The sequence below is a fragment of the Piliocolobus tephrosceles genome, chromosome 10, assembly GCF_002776525.5.
Source record: "Piliocolobus tephrosceles isolate RC106 chromosome 10, ASM277652v3, whole genome shotgun sequence".
Taxonomy (NCBI): Eukaryota; Metazoa; Chordata; class Mammalia; order Primates; family Cercopithecidae; genus Piliocolobus; species Piliocolobus tephrosceles.
Window position 1 is genome coordinate 83,447,855 of NC_045443.1, and position 22,930 is coordinate 83,470,784.

The 22,930-nt window shown below is 36.6% G+C and overlaps 1 protein-coding gene across 6 annotated transcripts in view; it reads right to left on the minus strand.

Moving 5' to 3' along the window:
* The window catches only part of MGAT4C (MGAT4 family member C), an 836,191-nt gene that overhangs the window by 13,037 nt on the left and 800,224 nt on the right, over positions 1-22,930 (minus strand). For 2 of the 6 annotated variants that reach the window (XM_026454597.1, XM_026454596.1), the window contains exon 3: positions 7,881-7,967. The exons of the other annotated variants lie outside the window; for them this stretch is intronic. The gene's annotated coding sequence lies outside the window, so the exon portion shown is untranslated. The remainder of the gene's footprint in view (positions 1-7,880; positions 7,968-22,930) is intronic. 6 annotated transcript variants of the gene reach the window in all.

A 22,930-nucleotide genomic window follows, 5' to 3' on the forward strand; every position in this document is an offset into this window, starting at 1 on the left:
CAAACATGTTTTTGGCATTTCCTTTGTTGCCAACTTAGTGTCAAGCACCTTGAAGTATCAAACAGAAACATGACCTCAGGAAGAAATCTGTTCTGTGAATGTGAGGGCAAAATGGTCCAAGGTCCCATATGTGCAGGCCTTCTTTGCCTTGCAGGGCAATTCGGACCTTTGTCAAGATTGTAGGATTAATTAAGCCCTCCTAGTGGCCATCTCAGGAGAGGCTGCAAGAGAAAGTCCCAGGGAAATAGGGAAGCAAACCCCAGAGGTGCCTCCAGCAGGGGAATCAACCCCCTTTGCTCTTGCTCTTTCCTATGTGAGTTCTCTCTTAAGCTTGCCCCAGCCTAAAAATCTTTGTTTTAGGCAGGTCCCACTCTCAACTGCTCCAATAACAGATGCCTGGTGAATATGGCACCATTAAGGTCCAGGTTCCCTTTTCAAATTAAAGGGGGTCTTGGCAAGTTTCCAGATGGTCCTGACAGGTATATAGAGGCGTTCTAGAACTTAACCTAAGTGTTTGAGCTCTCCTGGAAGGATTCATATTACTTTTGAGCCAAACCCTAACTACCACTGAAAAGCAGGGAATCCTGCAAGTGGCAGAGAATTTTGGAAATGAACTTTATATCTTATATAGGGCCACGGATAGGGAGGAGTTGGAAGAATGGCAGTACCATTGGTGGACCAGTTGGAAGAACGACAGTACCATTGGAGGACCAGATGGAAGAATGGCAGTACGACTGGAGGACTCAAAATGAGCCCCCAACGATACAATGAGAGAAAGGAGGAGGAAACACTTTTAGGTTTGCACACTGGAAGGCTTACAACAGACTGGGTCCAGCCTCTCAATAGAACTGAGCTATCCATGGTAGATCAGGGATTTGATGGGAGTCACACATTTGATGGGAGTTCATCAGGGGGCTGGAGGGGCCTTGGTGAAGTGTGATTCTCCATCTCCTGATTTGGTTAAGGGACAGCTGGTCCTAGGGGATGAGTTAATCGCACAGGTGGCCCCTGATGTCAGGAGGGGGCTGCAGAAATGGGTTGTGGGACAAGATGGTACTTTGGAGGGCCTCCTGGAAGTGGCCACTTCAGTATTTCACAGTGGGAACCATGAGGAAATCCAGAAAAGAGAGGGGAGATACAGTTAAAAGGCAGAGGCTTCCAGTAACCACTTTGTGGACTCGCGGACGCCAGAGTCCCCAAGACGTATTTGTTGATTACTGCAAATGTGGTAGGAGGGACTGTCTAGACAGCAGGAGGAGGCCAGGTAGTGGGGGCAGGCATCACTGAGCCTGTGTAGATGGTGGCATAGGGTCCTTTCTGGGTCCCCAAAGGTGCAGATTGCAGAGAAGTCTGGATTCTGCACCTGGGAGGGCAGCTGCAGTGGCTCCCAGGGAAGGCTCCTGCCCAAGCAGTGGCATGGGAGGTCCGGGCCAGCCTCCCTGCTGCAGCTGGCATCTTGGCAGCAGTTGCTTTTGATGGGCCACTGCTACCATTAGTTCTGTCAGCAATAATGTGAAATAGAATAAAACAACAACAAAACCCCGGGATATAATTCCCAAGAGTTGACAAAGAAATACAGAAGTCCTTAGAGAATAATGATGGTCTTCTAAATTCTAACATCCAAATCCTGCAAATTGTAATCCTCCCAAATCCATTCACAATACAGAATAGAAATTCACTTTCCACGGTGTATACCCCCAGAGTAACTATGATACAGACAATTAGCACAAACTTTAACTTTCATTTAATTGAGAACATTTACACCAAGGGTCATCAGAATAGGTGGAGAAGCCCAAACCAGAGCAAACAAAAGATCAAAAGACAGAACAAAATAAATGTCATTTATTAAGCAAACTATGCTAGACTGTAGGACATTAAAAGTTAAAGAAGCTAATAAAGTCATTCACACTCCTCCCCAACCTCAAACATAATTATTTTCTACACCTTGGTTCAGGAAAGGTTTTTTAAAAAGTTCCCTCCCACCCCCCAAAAAAAACAGACACCCAAAATCAGACTGACAAAATTACTATGAAAAGGAAAACAAAATAGCTGATTTCAAGTAGGGAGAATGGACTCTGGGATTAGGCCATCTTTTTGTTGTGACATGAAGCAAGAAAGCTCTCAAGATTAGTGGAGACGTATCTAAAGGACATAGAAAATGGTTTGAAAAGGCTTCCATTAAGAAATTTTGGGAAAACTGAAGATAAAAAATAATGGGCTATGATTGATAGCAAAATATTGAATAAATATAAATTAATGATGAAATGGTAATTATAAATGGAAAAGAAAGAAAATGTAAGAAACCTCATTTGCTACTACTGAAGGTGAAAACTTTACCATCTTCAGTCACTAGAAATTGGTAATTGAAAGTATTAACATTTTTACCCAGCATTTCTAGAAGAAACTATGTTTTATCCTCAGTTGATGATTTTTTTCTAATATTGGACAACAGACAGCACAGGGCAATATTCCCAAGTAAAGAAATAAAATAGGTAAGCCCTGTGATTTTTCCTGCTTGCTGTCAAGAGGCAGTTTCCAAAAGGCAGTACAGGGAGAGTGAATCCAAACAGAACCTAGAGATCCTGCCGATTAGGAGACAGAAATAATAATCTGGGGGAGATAAAGGTACCTAGAATTTGAGGGGCAGAATATTTAAGAGAACAAGTGACAGAAGAGTGACTCAGAATTCTGCAGAGAGCCTCTTCGAATCTTTGAGTTGAAACTGATATGTCATGTGTGTCATGAAACTCCATAAGACTAGAGAAAGAGCCATAAAAAAGTAGTAGGCCAAACAGTTCCTGAAGCTTATACAGTGTTGGAGACAGTTTGTGTGTCCATAAGCCAAGTTTGTGTGTCCATCAGCCGGCAGGATAGACCTGGACATTAAAAAGAATACTCAGAGGCCAGCTGCGGTGCCTCATGCCTGTAACCTCAAAACTTTGGGAGGCTGAGGCAGGAAGAAGCTTGAGCCCAGGACATTGAAACCACCCTGAGCAACATACTGAGACCCAGTCTTTACAAAATATAAGAAAACTAGCCAGCTCCAGTGGTGCACACCTGTAGTCCTAACTACTTGGGAGACTGAGGCAGGAGCATTGCTTGAGCCTGGGAGGTCAAGCCTGCATGCAGTGAGCTGTAATTGTGTCACTGCACTCCAGCCGAGGGAACAGAGTAACACCCTGTCTCAAAACAAACAACAACAAAAAGAATACTCAGAAGCAAATTACCTTAGTATTTGGGCCAATACTCTCTAAGCCTGTCCTAAAGAAAGCTTAACAATAAACATCAATAGCATCAAAAGATTTTGCATAACTTAACTCCATACTAGTACAAAGTACAGCACTCTTTAAGCACATAGGACAGTGTCTAGAACTTAAGAACATAAAAATCACAATATCCAGGATCCAGTAAAAATTACCATTTAAATCAAGGACAATATAGTCTATAACTAGGCTGAAACTAATCAGAGAGAAAATCAAGAAATAATTGAGATGATAGAATTAAAAGAAAAATGATACTAAAAAGACTATCATAAATATGTCCCATAGGTGCAAAGTAGAAGAACAATGATAATTTTAAGGACAGAAATGAAATATTTCAATGAAAACAAAAACAGAATTTCTAGAGATGAAAAATATGTGCAAAATGCAAATACACTGGTTAGTAGATAAGGAATAGCAGGAGAAAAGATGAGCCACTGAAGATACAACAGTAGAAATAATACAAATTAAGCACAGAGAGAGGGACAAACATCCAACCAAACTGCTGTCTAAATTATGACTCACAGGAAAAGTAAGATCATAAATGTTTTAAGGCATTAAATTTCAGAGTGTTTTCTTCGGCAACATCAGATAACTGATACAGCTATCTACAGGAAACTCATTTTAATGATAAAGACAAAAATGAGTTAATAATAAAGGGAAGGATAGGGATAAATATTAATCAAAGGAAAGCTGGACCAGATATATTAATATCATACAAAGTAAACATTTAGTAATTGATGAAAGTATTAATTTTTTGAAGGAAGCATAAATGTACATGCACTACATAAGAGTTTCAAAATACCTGAAGCAACATTGACATAAGGGAAAGGAGAAAAAAGGGAATAAATAAAGGAGGAAGGAAAGAAAGAGAATAAATAAATTCATTCATTTTCAATAAATGAATATTGAAGTCCTCTATTTCAATATTCATCCCTCAGTGATTGACTGAACATGCAAATACAAACCAGTAAATATCAAAGATATTTAAAACACTATCAAATAAATTAATCTACTTGGGATTTATGAAACACTCCACCAAACAATAGCAGTCTATAAATCTGTTTTCATACTGCTGATAAAGATATACAGAAGACAGGGCAATTTACAAAAGAAAGAGGTTTAATGGACTTACAGTTCCACATGGCTGGGGAGACCTCACAATCATGGTGGAAGGCAAGAAGGAGCAAGTCACATATTACATGGATGGCAAAGAGAGAGATTTTGCAGGGGAACTCCTCTTTATAAAACCATCAGATATTGTGAGACTTATTCACTATTATGAGAACAGCACAAGAAAGACCTGCCCCCGTGATTCAATTACCTTCCCCTTCGCCCTTCCCTTGATATGCGGGAATTGTGGGAATTACAATTCAAGATGAGATTTGGGTGGGGAACCAGTCAAACCATATCATTCTACCTCCCAAATCCCATGTCCTCACATTCCAAAAAAGCTTGCCTTCCCAACAGTCCCTCAAAGTATAAACTCATTTCAGCATTACCTCAAAAGTCCACAAAAGTCTCATCTGAGACAAGGCAAGTACTTTCAGCCTATGAGACTGTAAAATCAAAGCAAGTTAATTACTGCCTAGATACAATGGAGGTACAGGCATTGGGTAAATACAGCCATTCCAAATGGAAGAAATTGGTCAAAACAAAGGGGGTACAGGCCCCATGCATGTCCAAAATCCAGCAAGACAGTCAAATCTTAAGGCTCTGAAAGTATCTCCATTGACTCAAGGTCTCACATCCAGGTCATGCTGATGCAAAAGGTTGGTTCTCATGGTCTTGGGTAGCCCTGCCCCAATGGCTTTGCAAAGTACAGCCTCCCTCCTGGCTGCCATCATGGGTTGGCATAAAGTGTCTGTGGCTTTTCCAGGTGCACAGTGCAAGCTGTCAGTGGATCTACCATTCTGGGGTCTGGAGGATCGTGGCCCTCTTCTCACAGCACCACTACATGGTGCCCCAGTAAGGACTCAGTGTGTGGGCTCTGACCCCACATTTCACTTCTGCACAGCCCTAGTGGAGGTTCTCTATGAGGGCCCCACCCCTGCAGCAAACTTCTGCCTGGACATCCAGGCGTTCCATACATCCTCTGAAATCTGTGCAGAGGTTCCCAAACCCCGATTCTTCACTACTGTGCACTCTCAGGCTCAATACCACATGGAAGCTGCCAAGGCTTGGGGCTTACACCCTCTGAAGCCATGGCCCAAACTCTATGTTTGTCCCTTTCAGCCATGACTGGAGCAACAGGGATTCAGGGCCCCTAGTTCCTAGACTGCACACAGCACTGGGAATCTAGGTTTCACCTGTGAAACCATTTTTTTCCTCCTGGGCCTCCAGGCCTATGATGGAAGGGGTTACCATGAAGATCTCTGACTTGACCTGGAGACATTTTCCCCATTGTCTTGGGGATTAAATTTGGCTCCTCATTACTTATGCAAATTTCTGCAGCCAGCTTTAATTTCCCTCCAGAAAATGGGATTTTCTTTCCTATCGCATTGTCAGGCTGCAAATTTTCTGAACTTTTATGCTTTGCTTCCCTTATAAAACTGAATGCCTTTAACAGCACACAAGTCACCTCTTGAATGCCTTGCCGCTTAGAAATTTCTTCTACTAGATACACTAAATCATCTCTCTCAAGTTCAAAGTTCCATATATCTCTAGGGCAGGGACAAAATGCTGTTGGTCTCTTTCCTAAAACATAACAAGAGTCACTTTTGCTCCAGTTCCCAACAAGTTCTTTTCAAATGCACATAGAAAATTTATACACACACATATACACATGCACTCACAATGGAATACTATTTAGCCATAAAATAGAAGGAAATCTTGTCATTTGCAGCAACAAGGATGAACCTAGAGTGCATTATGTTAAGTGAAATAAGCCAGGCACATGAAAACAAAGACTGCATGATCTAACTTATTTGTGAAATCTAAAAAAGTTGAACTCATAAAAGCAGAGAGTAGAATAGTGATTACCAGAGGCTGGAAGGGGAAATAGAAGCTGGTTCGGTAAGAGGCACAGTTAGAATTAGACAGTAAGTATAAGTTATTGCAGTCTATTACACATTAGGGTGACTATAGCTAATAACAACGCAGTGTATATATCAAGATATCCTGAAGAGAAGATTTAAAATGTTATCACCAAAAAAACTGTTTAAGGTGATAGATATGCTAATTACCTTAATGTGACCATTGTACAATGTATACACAATCATTGAAATATCACACTGTGCCACAGAAATATGTAAAATTGTGGCAATTATAAATACAAATAATTGTAAAAGAAATTAGAAAAAAAAGGCCAAATTATCCCCAAAGTAAGCTACAAAAGAGCAAATTAGGCAAAAAGTAAACAGACAAAAATGACAAAAGTAAAAGTAAAAGTCAATGAATAACAAAAAAATAGAAACAAATGCTGGTCCTTCAAAAAGATCAATAAAATATATATTCCTCTAGCCATATTGATCAAGAAAAAAGAAAAGACATTATTAATATCATGAATGAGACACGTGTCATATCACTAAAGATTCCACAGGATAATTGTATATTTTGAAAAAATATGCTAATAAGTTTATCCATTAAATGAAATGGATAATTCCTTGCAACACAGAATAATTATTTGTGTGTTAATAAAATTGAATAAGCAGTTAAAACATCCCTCTCAAAACACTCCATGTCCCTATGGCTTCACTAGTGAATTCTACCAAATATTTTAAGGAAAAAAGTACACCTGCTCTACACAAGCTACTCCAGAAAATAGAAGAGAAGTAAATAATTTATATTGTCTAGATCTAATAAAGCATTTTTATTAAATTTTATTTGATAATATTTTAAGAAATTTTATGAATAGTAGGAGTAAAAATGAGTATGTTGGAAACAACTTTATTAGAAATATTGTTAAGCATATAAACATAGCTAAATGAGATTTTCTAATTTTTCCAATTTTAAAAGTATATGCCTATCAAATGTACAATGCCTCATCAACTGCTCCCCAATCATCATGCTAGAACCTGCAACATATACTTCTTGTAAGCTGTGATTTCATATTTCTAGTATATTTCTAACAGGCTCATGCATATCACTACTTTGGATTCTTCTTGCATTTGCACCATCAAGACACTATACCCTTGGGAATTTCAATGACTCATAATTTTGTTGAAGAGAAGACAATTTGCTTATCCTGTCAAATCAGTTTAGCCAGAATCCCCCATCCTCCATATCCGATCCCTCAATATCTGATTGAATTTTTCATCCACCACTATCCCCCAGGTAATACATGATCACCCTGCCCTGCTATCAGTAAAAATCCTTTTAAGTCAGGTTAGCAAAAAATTATCTATCTTCTTAATGATTTTCAATCCACTAACTTGCATTCTTCTCCTTGGCTATAAATTCCAACTTGTCTTTGTTGTATTCAGCATTGAGAACAATCTCTTTCTCCTACTTCAATACCTCATGGCAGTAGACCCTTGAAATCCCTTGAATAAAGTCTAAATTGCCATCTTTAACAAGAGTTATTATTTTTCCTTTAACAGTTTTTGTTGCTGTGACTTGTATAGGATCAAATTCATTATTGGATTCCCATTCTTCTGATCCAGAATCCCAAGCACCTACCTTTGAAGCTATTGTCTTCACTTCTGGTTGATTGATGGATGAACCCTTGGTGATTTAGACTCCTGAGCCAGTGCTCCAAATGATAGTCTGTTGAAGCACAGTGAGGGCAGAGAGAGTCTGAGTACAGTATACAGAGGCTGAATTAGTCCTGTTTCTTTTTGTTAGAAGTTGGTTTAGTCACAGGTTTCTTTGTTAGGAAGGTACTGGCTGGATTGTAAGTCTTACTTCCTGTTTCTGTCTTTGAGTGGGAATTTACTTCTTGAATCCCTGAGCTGAAATATTTTCCTTGGTTATTTGTGAGGCAACTCTGTTCTATTTGATCCTATTTCTACCACGGTAACTTTTTAGTCAACAGAAACCCCCTTCTTAAACCCTTACTGATCGTATACTCCACTTCTTTTCTTGTGGTCATGGTTTTGCTAAGGATAATTTGAGACTTCAGGATCTCTTTGGGAAACTGAAGATTTTCCCGAAGTGAGTCTTCTGAGATCTTTTCTTTCCCATTGTTTCTACTTTCCATTCATCCTTTTACTACCTTCAACCTACCCTTCAACTTTCTTGAATCTTTTGACATGTGCCTCTTCAGTCCTCTTACCTCTGCCTACCTGTCCGCCCAGACGTTTTTCATTCCTGCTTCAGCCATTCAATCACCTGAACTTTAGGTCTCCTATTTCCATCATAACTTTCAAGGGACTCTAGGACCCCAAAAGCAATCGTCTGAGGTTGAAAAAGGAAAAAAAAAAAAAAAAAAAAAAAGGCTGATTGAAAAATAATTTGGTTATTTTATCCAGATGAGGCTTTGAAGACATCCAGATAGGTGCTTGATGTTCTTTCAGTCTCTTGCCTAAAATGTAGTCACAGCCTCCATAACATTGCATATATGGGCAAAAGAAAATCTTAAATGTGTCTTCTCCACAAATATTGGCTAAAAGCTTTAGCCTTCCTATTGAGAAAGTAACCTTAACGTTTTGCATCTGTCAGAAACACAATGGATAAAACTATAAAGTAGAGGACATAAGAGAGTATTACTATGTTGTCTAACTCCTGGCTAAAGTTTTAGAATAAAACCTTTAAGATCTCTTATAATATGTGTATATATTACATTATATATATATATGCAATATATTCATAAATATTATACCTATATGTATAGAATATATACATCCCAATCTATGTATATGTAGAATATATATATCCCATTCTATAAATCTAGAGAATATATATTACATATATGTATATGAAATATACATGAAAATATATATCATAGTATATATAAGATTTCTCTATGGATGGTATTATCAAATTACTTAGTACTTTCTTTTTGTTTTTAGAGACAGATTCTCACTCTGTCACTCAGGCTGCAGTGCAGTGTTGCAATCACAATTCACTGCAGACTCAGATTCCTGCATTCAAGGGATACTCCTGCCTCAGCGTCCCAAGTAGCTAGGACTACAGGCATGTGCAACCATGACCAGCTAATTTTCAATTTTTTTTTTAGATATGGGGTCTCACCATGTTGTCCAGGCAGGTCTAGAACTCCTGGGCTCAAGCAATCCTCCTACCTTTGTCTCCCAAAGTGTCAGGATTACAGGTTTGAGTCACCATACCTGGCCTAAAATTTCTTAAGTTCTGTTCCAATTTTCAGAGATAAATGTGTGCTTATATAAGGCAAATATTTCTAAAACTCTCAGAAACTAATTCAAATGCTTTTCAAATACACATGAAATGGATGTATATTTGACAATTAATACAAACTTCATATTGTTTGTTTCATAAAAACAACTACATTTTCTGGTATATCAGCATTCAGTATAATATGAACATACATTTTTATTCTACTTAGGCTTACTAGTTGAATCAGGTAATATGTCTTCTAGATATTTAGGAATAAAAACAATTATCAGTTTAACTTTAGAATAAGTATACAAGTAAAGAAGAGTTGTTTGACGCCCATTACTTCATATTTCTCAAGACAGACATAAAACCCAAAACTACGTGTTTAACTTCGTTGGTTTTTGCTTTTGTGATGCTTGCCTAACATGATGATGTTAACTGTAAAAACAGTTAACAGGGAAGTAAGCTGAGATTGTGGCTAGCTTTGCCTTGTATTACGATATCGTTGCTGAAAACAGTTTCCAAATTATTTTTGTTAACTTGAAGCTTTAAAGTTTTTCTAAGCTGTATTAAGTAATAAATATTCATTAAATATCTAAGTCATTTCTAAGTAATATGAGCTACTGAAATACAAATTGTTAAGCATTAGGTTTAATTTTATAGATTTTTTGGCATTTTATTTTAAAAATGAGACTAAAGACATTTGAACCTGTTAATAAACATGTTATTTTGTCACATAAAAATTGTGTTATGAGGAAGCATGAACATATAAGAAATTTTGAGATGATATATTCATAAAATTTGCTAGTCTGCTACATAATGCAAGACAGACAATTTATAGTCATCTTCCTAGTTTTCTCAGTCAAAAGAAATATTACTAATGGTCAAAAACGATCATCAATATATGTAATTAAAACTAATAGAAATAACAACCATGAAGAGAAACATCTCTGTATGTAGAGTATGCAAGGAAAATACGATATGTTTTCAAGAAAAATAATTCGATATTTGAAGAATGTATTTTTGTTAAGGGAACAGGAGGGTAATTTTGTCCTAAAGTAAAATGATTAGTTGTGCCAGAATCAGAAAAAAAAAAGAGAGAGAGAGAGAGAGAAGGACAAAAGCTAAACAGATATAGAAAGTAATTTTGTCCTAAAGTAAAATGATTAGTTGTGCCAGAATCAGAAAAAAAAAAAAAAAAGAGAGAGAGAGAGAGAGAAGGACAAAAGCTAAACAGATATAGAAAGTTGTAAAAAGTTCATGGAAGAAAGAATTTTATATGTTTAAGCTGGTAAGATTGAATAGATTTATTTACAAAGTTTTGTAAAAGAAGAGTAAGAAAAGAAGACACAGAAAGAGGAGAAGGAGGAGAAGGAGAAGGAGAAGAAGAAAAAGAAGAGAGCCCAATGCTATAATAATGCAAAACTAGATTATTTTTTTTCTGTTGAAAATGCCCGTTTTCTTGGATTACAGTAAAATATCTTTTTGTTTGTTTTACCTTTTAAGTAATCTTCCTAGGAAGCCAAGATTTTGTGTCTTATCAAGATAGTTTTATGTGTTTATGTTAACCTTTACCGTTGGCCTTGATTATTTAAGAGAACGGAGAGCTTGCAATTTAAAAGCACTAAAGCATTTTACCTGTTTTACAGTGTTGCCTTTTCAAAACAAATCTTAAGCGAAATCTTGTTCTCAAATTGATCTTGAAATTTCTCAAAGGTACCCTGAATAATTTCAAAAAAAATGTTCTTTCACCTTGTAAAGAGAAATACTAAAAATAGTTTGGTTTATTTAATTGATACATTGCATTGCATGAAAAAACACTTTCAAATAAGATAATTTAACTTTCCCTAAGTTATATTTTTTTTATGGACCAACATTAGGCATTTTAGAAATTACATAAAATTCCTAGAAATTTGTCAATGTCCCTTCTGTCCACAATATATCTTGGTATAATATCATCAGTGGTGGCTCTAATTTTTATTTAAAATATTGTATGCCTCAAAAATAGCCAAATTATCTTGTCCTTTGGGTCATTTTTATATTGAACTCTTATTACATGTTAATTTCCATTTTAAATTTTTTGTCATTCACGCATATTCTGATTCTTCTCCGAAAATATTTGCAATCAGCTACAAGTCATAATGCTTCATGATGGTGTTGATTAATTTAGAGACCATAGTTTAGTACTGAATTAAGGATTTTCAGAACTAGAGTAGAGAAGCCAATGGGTTTATGAAATTTCTAACCCAAGAGCAAGGAGAACAAGAATTATTTGTTTTGATGGGTGATAATGAACTGAAGAAGAGTGATTATGGTTTTGTTTGAAAGTCTGTTGGTTCTTTATGTTCTACTTTCTGGATATAAGCACTCCTTTCATTTTTCTCATATTTATGGAACCAGAGAACAAGCCCAATCTGGTTCAACTTTGAATAATAAAATGGTGAGTTATTTTTCAGTTGCAATGGATTCTGGGTTGCAATTATGTAAACTGCTTATGGTCAGATGAACCACGTGTAACTGTAGTCAGAAACTAAATTCTAGCACCACGAATCAGGCACTGTATTAAGAAGGGGACATCTCATGACATAATCCAATCAGATCAAGTCCTGGCACCACCCCATGGCACAATCCAGTCGGATCATGCCTCATGGCATTATCTCATTGTAAGATCCAATCAGCTCACACCTTGTTACCCTCTGCCTATAAAACCTGCCCCAGTTCCCAGTCTTCAGAGGCAGATTTGATCACTGCCTTATGTCTCCTTGCCAATTAACTCACAATAAAACCTTTATTTTCTCAAAGACTTGTGCCACATTGGGCAGAGAAGCCATTGCTTACTCAGTAACATTTACACTTGTAAAAATCAGTAGATTATACTTTTGTAAATATAATATTTTCTCCCTGATCCTTCCAGAATTTGTAAACTATTGAGTATTCTTATTTTCCTGGCAATATAGTTATTTACCTGTATTTAATAAGAAACTGTTCTCTTTGTAATAGAACATAATTGGAAACATTGGTTATATTTATAAGGCTTTGACTTCAATGTCATATTTGAGAATGATGTGTATAGAATCCGAGTTATGGAACTGAAGTTAGCTTTATAGAACCAATTTTTACAAAGCTATCTTGAAAAAGCTGGCCCAATAATAATTGGCTTCTAGGGTTCCTAGCCTTACAGATGAGTAACGAAGATCACTTCCTGGCAGGCCCAGGGAAGATGGGCTATCTTGGGAACCTCAAGAAGAGAGGAATTCATTCAAATCTATAAGTACCAGAAGTGAAGTCTGATGGCTAGTTCTTGGCTTGACTTATTAGCTTCAAAAGGTTTTTGAAATTATAACCTGAGATTCCTTTTTTTTTTTTTTTTTGAGATGGAGTCTCGCTCTGTCGCCCAGGCTGGAGGGCAGTGGCCGAATCTCAGCTCACTGCAAGCTCTGCCTCCCGGGTTTATGCCATTCTCCTGCCTCAGCCTCCCGAGTAGCTGGGACTACAGGCGCCCGCCACCTCGCTCGGCTAGTTTTTTGTATTTTTTAGTAGAGACGGGGTTTCACCGTGTTAGCCAGGATGGTCTCGATCTCCTGACCTCGTGATCCGCTCGTCTAGGCCTCCCAAAGTGCTGGGATTACAGGCTTGAGCCACTGCGCCCGGCCATAACCTGAGATTCCTTATGAAAAGTTCCAGCAAAGAAAACTCAGAAAGACCTATGTGGTCATTTACCATTCTTCATTTCCTTATGTAAATAATCAGGTCAAATCTAATGAGACCAGATTTATTTTGTCTTTTAAAATAGAATAACCTCACTTTAGTTATCTTTGATAAAAAATGAGCGTGATTAGAAAGATCCATTTTATGTTTCAGTGGAAAAATACAGTGCACTCTTGTGAGTTCTCAATTATTCTAGCTTTTTTTCCAGTATCCATCTACAGCTTCCAATTTTCTCTCATCCTCCTGACTTGGAGTCAGTGAGATGTAAAACTGTCCTTTTTTCAAAACTCTGCAAGCTGAAGCTCGACTATGTGATATAAACTTCATGGAAATCACTGTAACAGATTATGAATAGACAGTCTTTGTGCTTGTTGCTGTGTGGGCCATGCAGAATGTTCATGGAAACACTTCATGCTATCACTGAAAACATTCAACCTGCAAACCCAGAAACTTTGTCAGCTTGCCACTTCCATCCCCACTTCACTATCTAAAGATGCTTCAAACTCAAATCAAGATGTCTTCTTGAATGGCGGCCCTGTGGAATCAGAAATTGGATTTCTAACCATTATGTTTTTAAAAAAATTTTCACAGAAATTCCCCTCATTAAATTCCTGACTGCTAACCCATCCAGCAAATATACTATACTACCATCTCCCAACAGGTACTTCAGCTTGTCCTCAATGAGCAAAAGATAACTCAAAAAGAAATGGACTTGTTTTGTTCAATGAAAAAAACAGTATTTCTTTTCTTGAACAAGAGAAGGGACTGACAAAGAATCTTTTCTTGACCAAACTTTAATCCGTCTCCTCTGAGCTGAACTAGGCCCCATGTTGGGCATATCCTCCAAGAGCCTAGTTTTAGCATTTACCCTGTAGAGTCAGCTTAGTCAAAATCCCTTGCTCTCCACATTTCATCCCTCTCAATATCTGATCAATTTTTTTATCCACCACCATCTCTCAAGTAATGACTGATAAATCTATCTTGCATTAAGCAAGAAACTTGCTGGGTCATTTTTGCACATAATTACTCTACTCTCTTAGTGATTTTTCCATCCACTGACTCACATCCTACTCCTTGGATATAACCTTCTACTTTTTGTATTCAGAGTTTAGCCAAATCTATCTCCCCTATTACAAAATCCATTGCATTAGTCCCCATGAAGTTCCTTGAATAAAGTCTACTTTATGTTTAATAAGGGTCATCATGAATAATTTTCTTTCTTTAACAGCATCTAAGAATCTGATTCATCTAATAATTGTGAATCATATAATTCCTCTAATAATTGTGAATCATATAATTCCTCTAATAATTATGACTAATATAAAGAGTATCTTCCTCTATTTATATTTTTCTCTTTACCATTATCATAGGAAAATTAAAAATTCTGCATTTTCAATTGTGTTCAATGAATAGTTGAATACACAGATTAAAGGATAATGTCTTTAGAATTTTACTTACCTACTTGAAAGACTGCAATACTTTGGGCAGCACAATACCAATAGTGAAGAATACTATCCTAAAATGGTTCATTATTTCAATACTGCATCTTCTACTTAGATGAGTCCATCATTCTTCCATTTTCTAATTATTTCAATCTGTGCTTCAGCACAGTTAGAATAATTTATGTGTGATGAAATACTCTCTATTAATATGAAATAGTAAAATACTTCAAGATATAAAAAATATAAGATCACCATGATCTGGTAGTATATCATAAGATTTACCAAAAGGTCTAATGGGCTCATATGTTAATTATAATTTATAATGAGTGTGCCATTTAAACAAGAATAAGTATTCTCTTTTTTTGTCTGGTAGAATTCCAATGAAGTATAAATATCATCATACATCAAACTTTAAAACAAAAAATGTGTTTAAACAAACAGACAAAAAACCCAATAAAAACAAAAAACTAATTGGTTTCAACAGACTCTGATGATTTATCAAAGGTGAACAGTATTTTTTGATGAGCAGCCATTTTTAATGTTGATGATAAAGTCAAGTTCATTAATTTTTTTGATATTGCTTTTGTGTATTCTCACCATTGCTTAATTAGTACAATGGAAATATTCTCATATGCTTTCTTCCAGAGGCTTTATAATTTTAGTTTTTACAGTAGGTATAATAACCATCTTAAATTAAGTGTATGATGTGAAGAAGAGGATGAAGTCCCTTTTCTACCCTATTTATTCAGTCATATTGGGTGCCTTTGTTGAAAATCAATTGTGTATATATGTGTGGTTATATATTTGAAGTCTCTATTAGGTATATGTCTCTATTTTTCCTTATATCAATATCATACTATCTGGATTACTATCTGAAATATGATGATGTCAGTCATTTGCATTATTATGGAAGTTTTATCATCAATTGTTAATTTTGACAAAAACAAACCAGAATTTTAATTAAAAATTTGTTGGGTCTGTAAATTATACCAACCACTTACGAGTTTCTACCAAAAAACTATTTAGAATTTGAGAATTTGCTGGATGTACAAATAAATTATTTGAATCTAAAAATATATTTTTCTCAACATGGTATTTATTTACATTTATTCAGGTCATCTTTAATTTGAGCAATGGTTTTATTTTTCAGTGATTCTGACATCTTTCATGGCTTGTAAGATTTATTCCTAATAATTTGGTCTTTTTTCTATTATTACAAGTGCTTTTTGCACATACGTTTGCTGCTACTACATAGAAATACAATTTATTTTTGTATATTGATGCCTTGGATCCTGTGACCTTGTTAAATTTAACCATCATGACATTGACAAGTAATAAACAGATTTAATACTTCTTTTCCAATCTCTAAGACTTTAACATTTTGTTGCTGTTATTGCTACCTTATTTCCATGGCAATAAGTAAATAGGCTTCCAGTCACATGTTAAATAGAAGTTATTAAAACAAACTTCTGTGCTTTGTTATGATGTTAGGAAGAAAACATTAATTATTTCAATATAAGGTAAGAAGACAGGTGTAGTTTTCTTACAGATGCACCTTATAACACTGAGGACATTTCCTTCTATTCCTGGATTGATGAAGTTTGATATTGAGAATAACTGTGGGGTGAATTTTGTCAAATATTTTTTCTCCATCTGTTGAATTTAGGGAGCTTTTTTTCCCCTTTATTGTGCTATATGATGGATTATACTTGCTGATTTTGTAATTTAAACCAAATAGAAGTATACATTAAGTAATTATGTAATTATTTTTATATATTGTTGATTTGCTAAGATTCTCTTTCTGCATTTATGTTCTTCAGAAATATTGATATGTAATTTTCTTTTTTATTTTCCAATATCTTTGTCAGCTTTTGCTATTGGAGTGCCAACCTCAGAGAAACCTTCAGTCTAGGGCTAATTTTGCCTTATAGCCAAGGCATACCCTTCTGAGTACTCTAATGACCCACATATTACAAACTTTTTCATTTCAGTTAACAGAAATAAGAGTTAGTCTTCTTTTCTGTGTGTGTTGCAGAAGACATTGCAACTGTTCCTTTCCAGTGATTCTTTAGCAACCTTGAATAGTTTGTTCACACACATGCCATGATAAATGTTCAGACATAAAATAATCCCTTTCTCTCTCTCCCTCTCTGCAGTTGTGTTTTCCATGCAACTTTCTCCTCTCCAGTATCTGCTTGAGAATTATAGCCACTGCAGAATCCAAGTATGTTAGCTATGTCTCTTCAACTCAGAGAGATCAGTTGTCTCTTTGACTTCACTCTGCTTGTATTGCAACCCAGAAACTGTAGCCAGTAAGCTACGAAAATAACCTCATTTCCACCCTCCACCCATAAGGAATCATTGTCTTGTTCTGCCTATTTTATAATGTCTAAATTTTGTTTTACTTATATTAATTCTGCTTTTTTTAAGTTGTTTAATGATAGAAGTAAATCTGATCCCTATTTCTCCATCATGGTAAGAAGCATCTTTCTGGTTATAAGATTATTTGCCTACACATTCTTTCCTTTATTTTCTTGAAAAACATTGCTCCATTATTGTCTTGCTTTCTGTGTTACTGCTGAAAAATCTAATCTTGTCTGCTTTTCTTTCCATTATAAATGATTTGTCAAACATAAATGAGTTGGTTGTGTAGCTTAGAGGCTTGCTGAATATTTTATCATTAAAGTGGAATCATATATGTCTTGGGGTTATCAATTCTTGGTTAAGTACTCAGAATTACTGAAGAAAATCAGAAAAATCACTCTTGATCACTTGATATTTAATTGTGTATTTAATTCTTTTTTTTTTTTTTTTTTTTTTTTTTTTTTTTGAGATGGAGTCTCGCTCTGTCGCCCAGGCTGGAGGGCAGTGGCCGGATCTCAGCTCACTGCAAGCTCCACCTCCCGGGTTCCCGCCATTCTCCTGCCTCAGCCTCCCGAGTAGCTGGGACTACAGGCGCCCGCCACCTCGGCCAGCTAGTTTTTTGTATTGTTAGTAGAGACGGGGTTTCACCGTGTTAGCCAGGATGGTCTCGATCTCCTGACCTTGTGATCCGCCCGTCTCGGCCTCCCAAAGTGCTGGGATTACAGGCTTGAGCCACCGCGCCCGGCCGTATTTAATTCTAAACAGAACATAGGGAATATAGTGTAAGAAAAATGCATAAATGTTATACGTTCTGGTAATGCCAGAAAATATCCAACTAAAAATACAAGGAGATAGAAAGGGGGAAGTAGTATAAACTAATACATCTACACTGTATAGATAATAGGTCTAAGTCATAAACTATTACTTAAAGCAAAACAGACATCAGAAGCAAAGTTAGAAAACTAGACTAATGAAATAAAGATAATTGTAAAAGCTAACTACTTAAACAACACTGCAAGAGTTCCTAAATACCAAAATGAATACAAGAAAAATATCTGCAAAACTACTAGTGCTATGGCTTGAATGTCTGTCTCTTTTAAAACCCAGGTTGAGGACGGGAGCAGTGGCTCACGCTTATAATCCCAGCACTTTGAAAGGCCGAGGCGGGCAGATCACAAGGTCAGGAGTTCGAGACCAGCCTGACCAACGTGGTGAAATCCCGCCTCTACTAAAAATACAAAAAGTAATCAGGGGTGTTGTGGGTGCCTATAATCCCACCTACTCAGGAGAATAGCTTGAACCCACGAGGCGGAAGTTGCAGTAAGCCAAGGTTGTGCCATTGCACACCAGCCTGAGCAACAGAGCAAGACTCTGTCTCAAACAAACAAACAAAACCCATGTTGAAAGATAATCCCCAGTGTAACAGTATTAAGAGGTGAGGCCCTTAAGAGGTGATTGGATCATGAGGTTTCTGTCCTTGTGAATGGATTAATCTATTCATGGATCAATGGGCTAATGGATTAATGGGTTATCACAGGAGGGGTTAGTTATCACAAGAGTGGGTCTACTATAAAAGTTAGCTTGACTCTCTTGTGCCCTTTTAGCCTTGTGATGGCTTTTGCTATGTTGTGATGTAGCATGAGGCCCTCACCAGAAGCCAACCAGATACTGCTACATGATATTGGACTTCCCAGACTCCAGAACTGTAAAAAATACATTTCTGTCTGTATAAATTACCCAGTCTCTGTATTCTGAGATGGCAACAGAAAACACACCAACACAATCACAAAGGCAAATATAATACAATGAGTAATTTTCTAAATCAGAAACACGGAAGATGCAAGAAGTCAAAATTCCTAATAATAGGGGCATTTAATTTTCACAGTTCAATATAGGTCAAGGGGCCAAAAATTGCCAAATATCACCACAGTAAATTGCATGAGCCAAGAAGTTTTAGAGACATAAGCACAAGTTTATGAGTTCAAAAACACAGTGAAGGAAATTAACATTCTCTCAGAATTTCCTACTTTGAATAGTTTAAACATTAGCAAAGACAGAGAATATAAAAAATCCAAAGTTATCTTTTAGAATTTTAATTTTGTGTGAGTTTTGGTCAACAAAGCACATATCATAGGTAGAGATTAAAAAAAATATTTCATGCCTGACCATAAACCAGTATAATTCAGAATATTACAACAGAGGAGAGAACTACATTACATGAGAGAAATGTTGTTGGCTTATAATAGTATAGTAGAAAATGAGATGAGAGAATTGAAGATATTTGGAAACAAGTTAATTCCTAGGTAGTAGGATAGGGCTAATAGGTAGACATTTAAATTTATATTTTAAATCGATAGATGCAGTAAAACATTAGTAACTTAGGGTACCAGTGTAAAAAAATGTATGTTAATATAATTTGTGAATAATACTGATTACTAGGAATAAACACTACATTGAACGTGGCAGACACAAACTCACCATTCTTTACCAGCTCCAAGTGTTAAAAGAAAGTAAAATTTTGGTCTCAAATTTGTAACCAGGTGAGCATACCTTGATAATATAAACTTCCATGTCACAAGCTACTGCCTGAAAATGTCATTCATGCAAATGAAGACGACTTACTTGAGCAGTAGATTTTGGTTCCATGTTCAAATAACATTTTATCTGCTAGAATTTTTTCTTTGTTTTGGAATAATATTACAAAGGACAAGTATGTTTTTCTTTTAAGGCCATGAGTTGATTGTTACAGATTAGGTTCATTTGAAAAGTAGTAACTCATATTATCTTGATTTGAGTGAACTGTTTCTCAGGATGATACATCATCTTTATATATCCTGAATGTCATAGACATTTGCTTGCTAAAGGCATATCCCACAATACCTTTTATTTCTTTCACACCCAATGGGAAATCATGAAGGTATTTTGTTTACTAATTACGTTGTGTTTTCAAAAACAGCTTCATCACAACTTTCTGATCCAAGGCTATTGATTACAGGACACAGTTATGGAAGCAAGGCTGTAACAACATCCTTACTTCTCTGTACCAAATATATGCAGCATTGGCATATCTGCTTCAATAAGACTTAATCAGTTTTTGTTTGAATCATATGCGTTTTCAGAGAACTGGGTGAGGCCAGGAGCAGTGACTCAAGCCTGTAATCCTCGCAATTTGGGAGGCTGAGGCATGTGGATCACCTGTGGTCAAGAGCTTGAGACCAGCCTGGCCAACATGGAAAAACCCCATTTCTACTAAAAATACAAAAAAAAAAAAAAAAAAAAAAAAATTAGCCAGGAGTGGTGGCGGGCACCTGTAATCCCAGCTACTCGGGGGCTGAGGCAGGAGAATCGCTTGAACCCGGGAGGCTGAGGTAACAATGAGCTGAGATCGCACCATTGCACTGCAGCCTGGGCAATAAGAGAGAAACTCCATCTCAAACAACAAAAACAACAACAACAAAAACAAAAAAAACCTGGGTGGTGGGCCTGCTGCAGTGGCTCATGCTAATAATCCCAGCACTTTGGGAGGGCTGAGTTGGGAGGATTGCTTCAGGACAGGTGTTTGCAATCAGCTTAGGCAAAGTAGTGAGACATCATCTCCACAAAAATTTTTAAAAAAAGTTAGCCAGGCTTGGTGGCACATGCCTGTGGTCCTAGCTACTTGGAAGATGGAAAGACTGAGGTGGGAGGATTGCTTGAACCCAGGCAAACAAGGCTGCAAAGAACTATTATCACACTACTGCACAGCCTGGGCAACGAAGAATTAAGAAAAAATTCTCTTCAGAAAAAAAAAAAAAAGTAAAAAGAAACAGATGAATGATGAATCTTCACTTACATCAAAGTAATATTTCAAAATATAAACATTAAAATTATTTTGAAGTGATACTGTACCAAGTAATTCATTTTTAAAATAGAAATAAATCATTTCACTCTAAAGTTCCCCTCATAAAAGACTATTATATGTGAATATATGGATAAATATACTAACATACAAAATACATATTATATATTCATGCATTTACACTTAATTTTGAAATTATACATAATGTGGCATATATTCCTATACATATAAATGCACAATTATATATATATAGAGAGAGCTATATTCACTTATAAATCTGTGAGCATGTACTATTCTTCCGCACCATTTAATACCGGTCCTACCTGAATTTTACCTACTGTTTACAAACCACTAACAAAAAGAATATACGGCTTTTCTAGTGTCATGACGGTCCACAGAATCTTGGTTAAAAAACAAACAAAAAAAGACTTTCTTAGTAAACTCTTTTCTCTCCTACTCCCATAAATATTATCATTTTCCATCATTCTATCCAAGCTTTTCTTCTTTTTCTTTGTTACAGTATTTTTGGTATTACAGGACTTCTCCTACAGCCATATTTAGAGCTTCAGCTAGGATTCCTTCCTGAATCCCAGTACCAGCTTTTGAATAATGACTATTCTCTTTACCGATTTTTCTGCTGACCAATAAAACACAATGCATCTAAAACTGTAATTTTCCTTTCCTGCCAGCTTCTCCTTCCAGATTCTTATTTTTGGTAGGCTCAGTTTTCTCAGAGCTAATTTTATAGCTTTTATTCTCTCATAATTAGAAACATGTCAAGTCCTCTGGTCCTCAATATCTTACCTGCCACAATGTTTCCTATTTAGTTATCACTGCCGTAATCAAAGTTCCCGTTAATACTTCCTTTAATTCTGGCAACAGCATTACATTACTGATGGTTTTCTCTACCTGTTCATTACAATTTTGAGGCATCAACCCCTAAACCGGAAGTGGGAAACTAGTTTTGGACGTTCCATCCCTAAACCAGAAGAGGGATGATCCGCCCTTGAGGGGAGATCTTGATGAACTCCCAGCCTATGAGCTTTAAGCGGATGCCTGCTTGACGATGTTAATGGGGGAAACGTAACAATCCTGCCTTGCTGTGCTGCGATGTGAATCAAGAAGGCTGCCTGCAAATGATCTCAGTTAACTCAGTAAGAAACAGTCATGGCAACATCATGTGTTAGCGTGAACCTCAGCCAGCCCTGTTCGGAGCTCGAGGGAGAGGTCCTTTCAGGTCAGGGTTTCCCCGGACCTCATAATTTATGCTGTGAGAATTGTGCAGAAGTCGGTCTGTTTTCGCCCTGCTCTTGGCAAGAATTGGGGGAAGAAACCTAATGCCCCCTCTAAAGTATGTATTTATTTTTCTGGGCCTGGAATTTGCTGAGGTTGTATTTGTACTCTGCATTTTATGAAAAAAATGACAATGAGGAGCGCCAAGGAGTACTTGGGAACGTGGAGGGCTTGAACAATTTATTATTATTAATTATTATTATTATTATTGTTATCATCATTATTATTTATTTTGAGACAGGATCTCTTGCCGGGTTGGAGGGTTCAAATGATCCTCCCACTTCAGCCTCCTGAGTAGCTGGGACTACTGGCATGCGCCACCATGCCAAGCTCATTTTTCTTTATTTTTCATTTTCTTTTTCTTTTTTTTTTTTTTTTGGAGAGGCGGGGTTTTGCCATGTTGTCCAGGCTGGTCTTGAACTTCTGAGCACCAGTGATCAGCCTCAGCTTCCTGAAGTGCTGGGATTACAGGTGTGAGCCAACACACCCGGCCTCTGTGTCATACTTCTATTTTTTCACTTCTGATGTGGAATAAACAAAGTTTATTCTGTTTTGTAATATTAAGAGCAGTTATATTAAATAATAGTAAGGCTGGTGCAAAAGTAATTGCGGAAAAAACGCAATTACTTTTGCACCAACCACTGTGTGTGTGTGTGTGTGCGCGCGCGCGCACTTTTTTTTTTTTTTTTCTAGGAAATAAAAAAAAGGAACTGGGGCCTAGTGTCCTGGAAACTGGAGTACTTCTAGCACTGCCTCCCTTTGCTGCCTCCCAACAAGCTGTTTGTGCTATA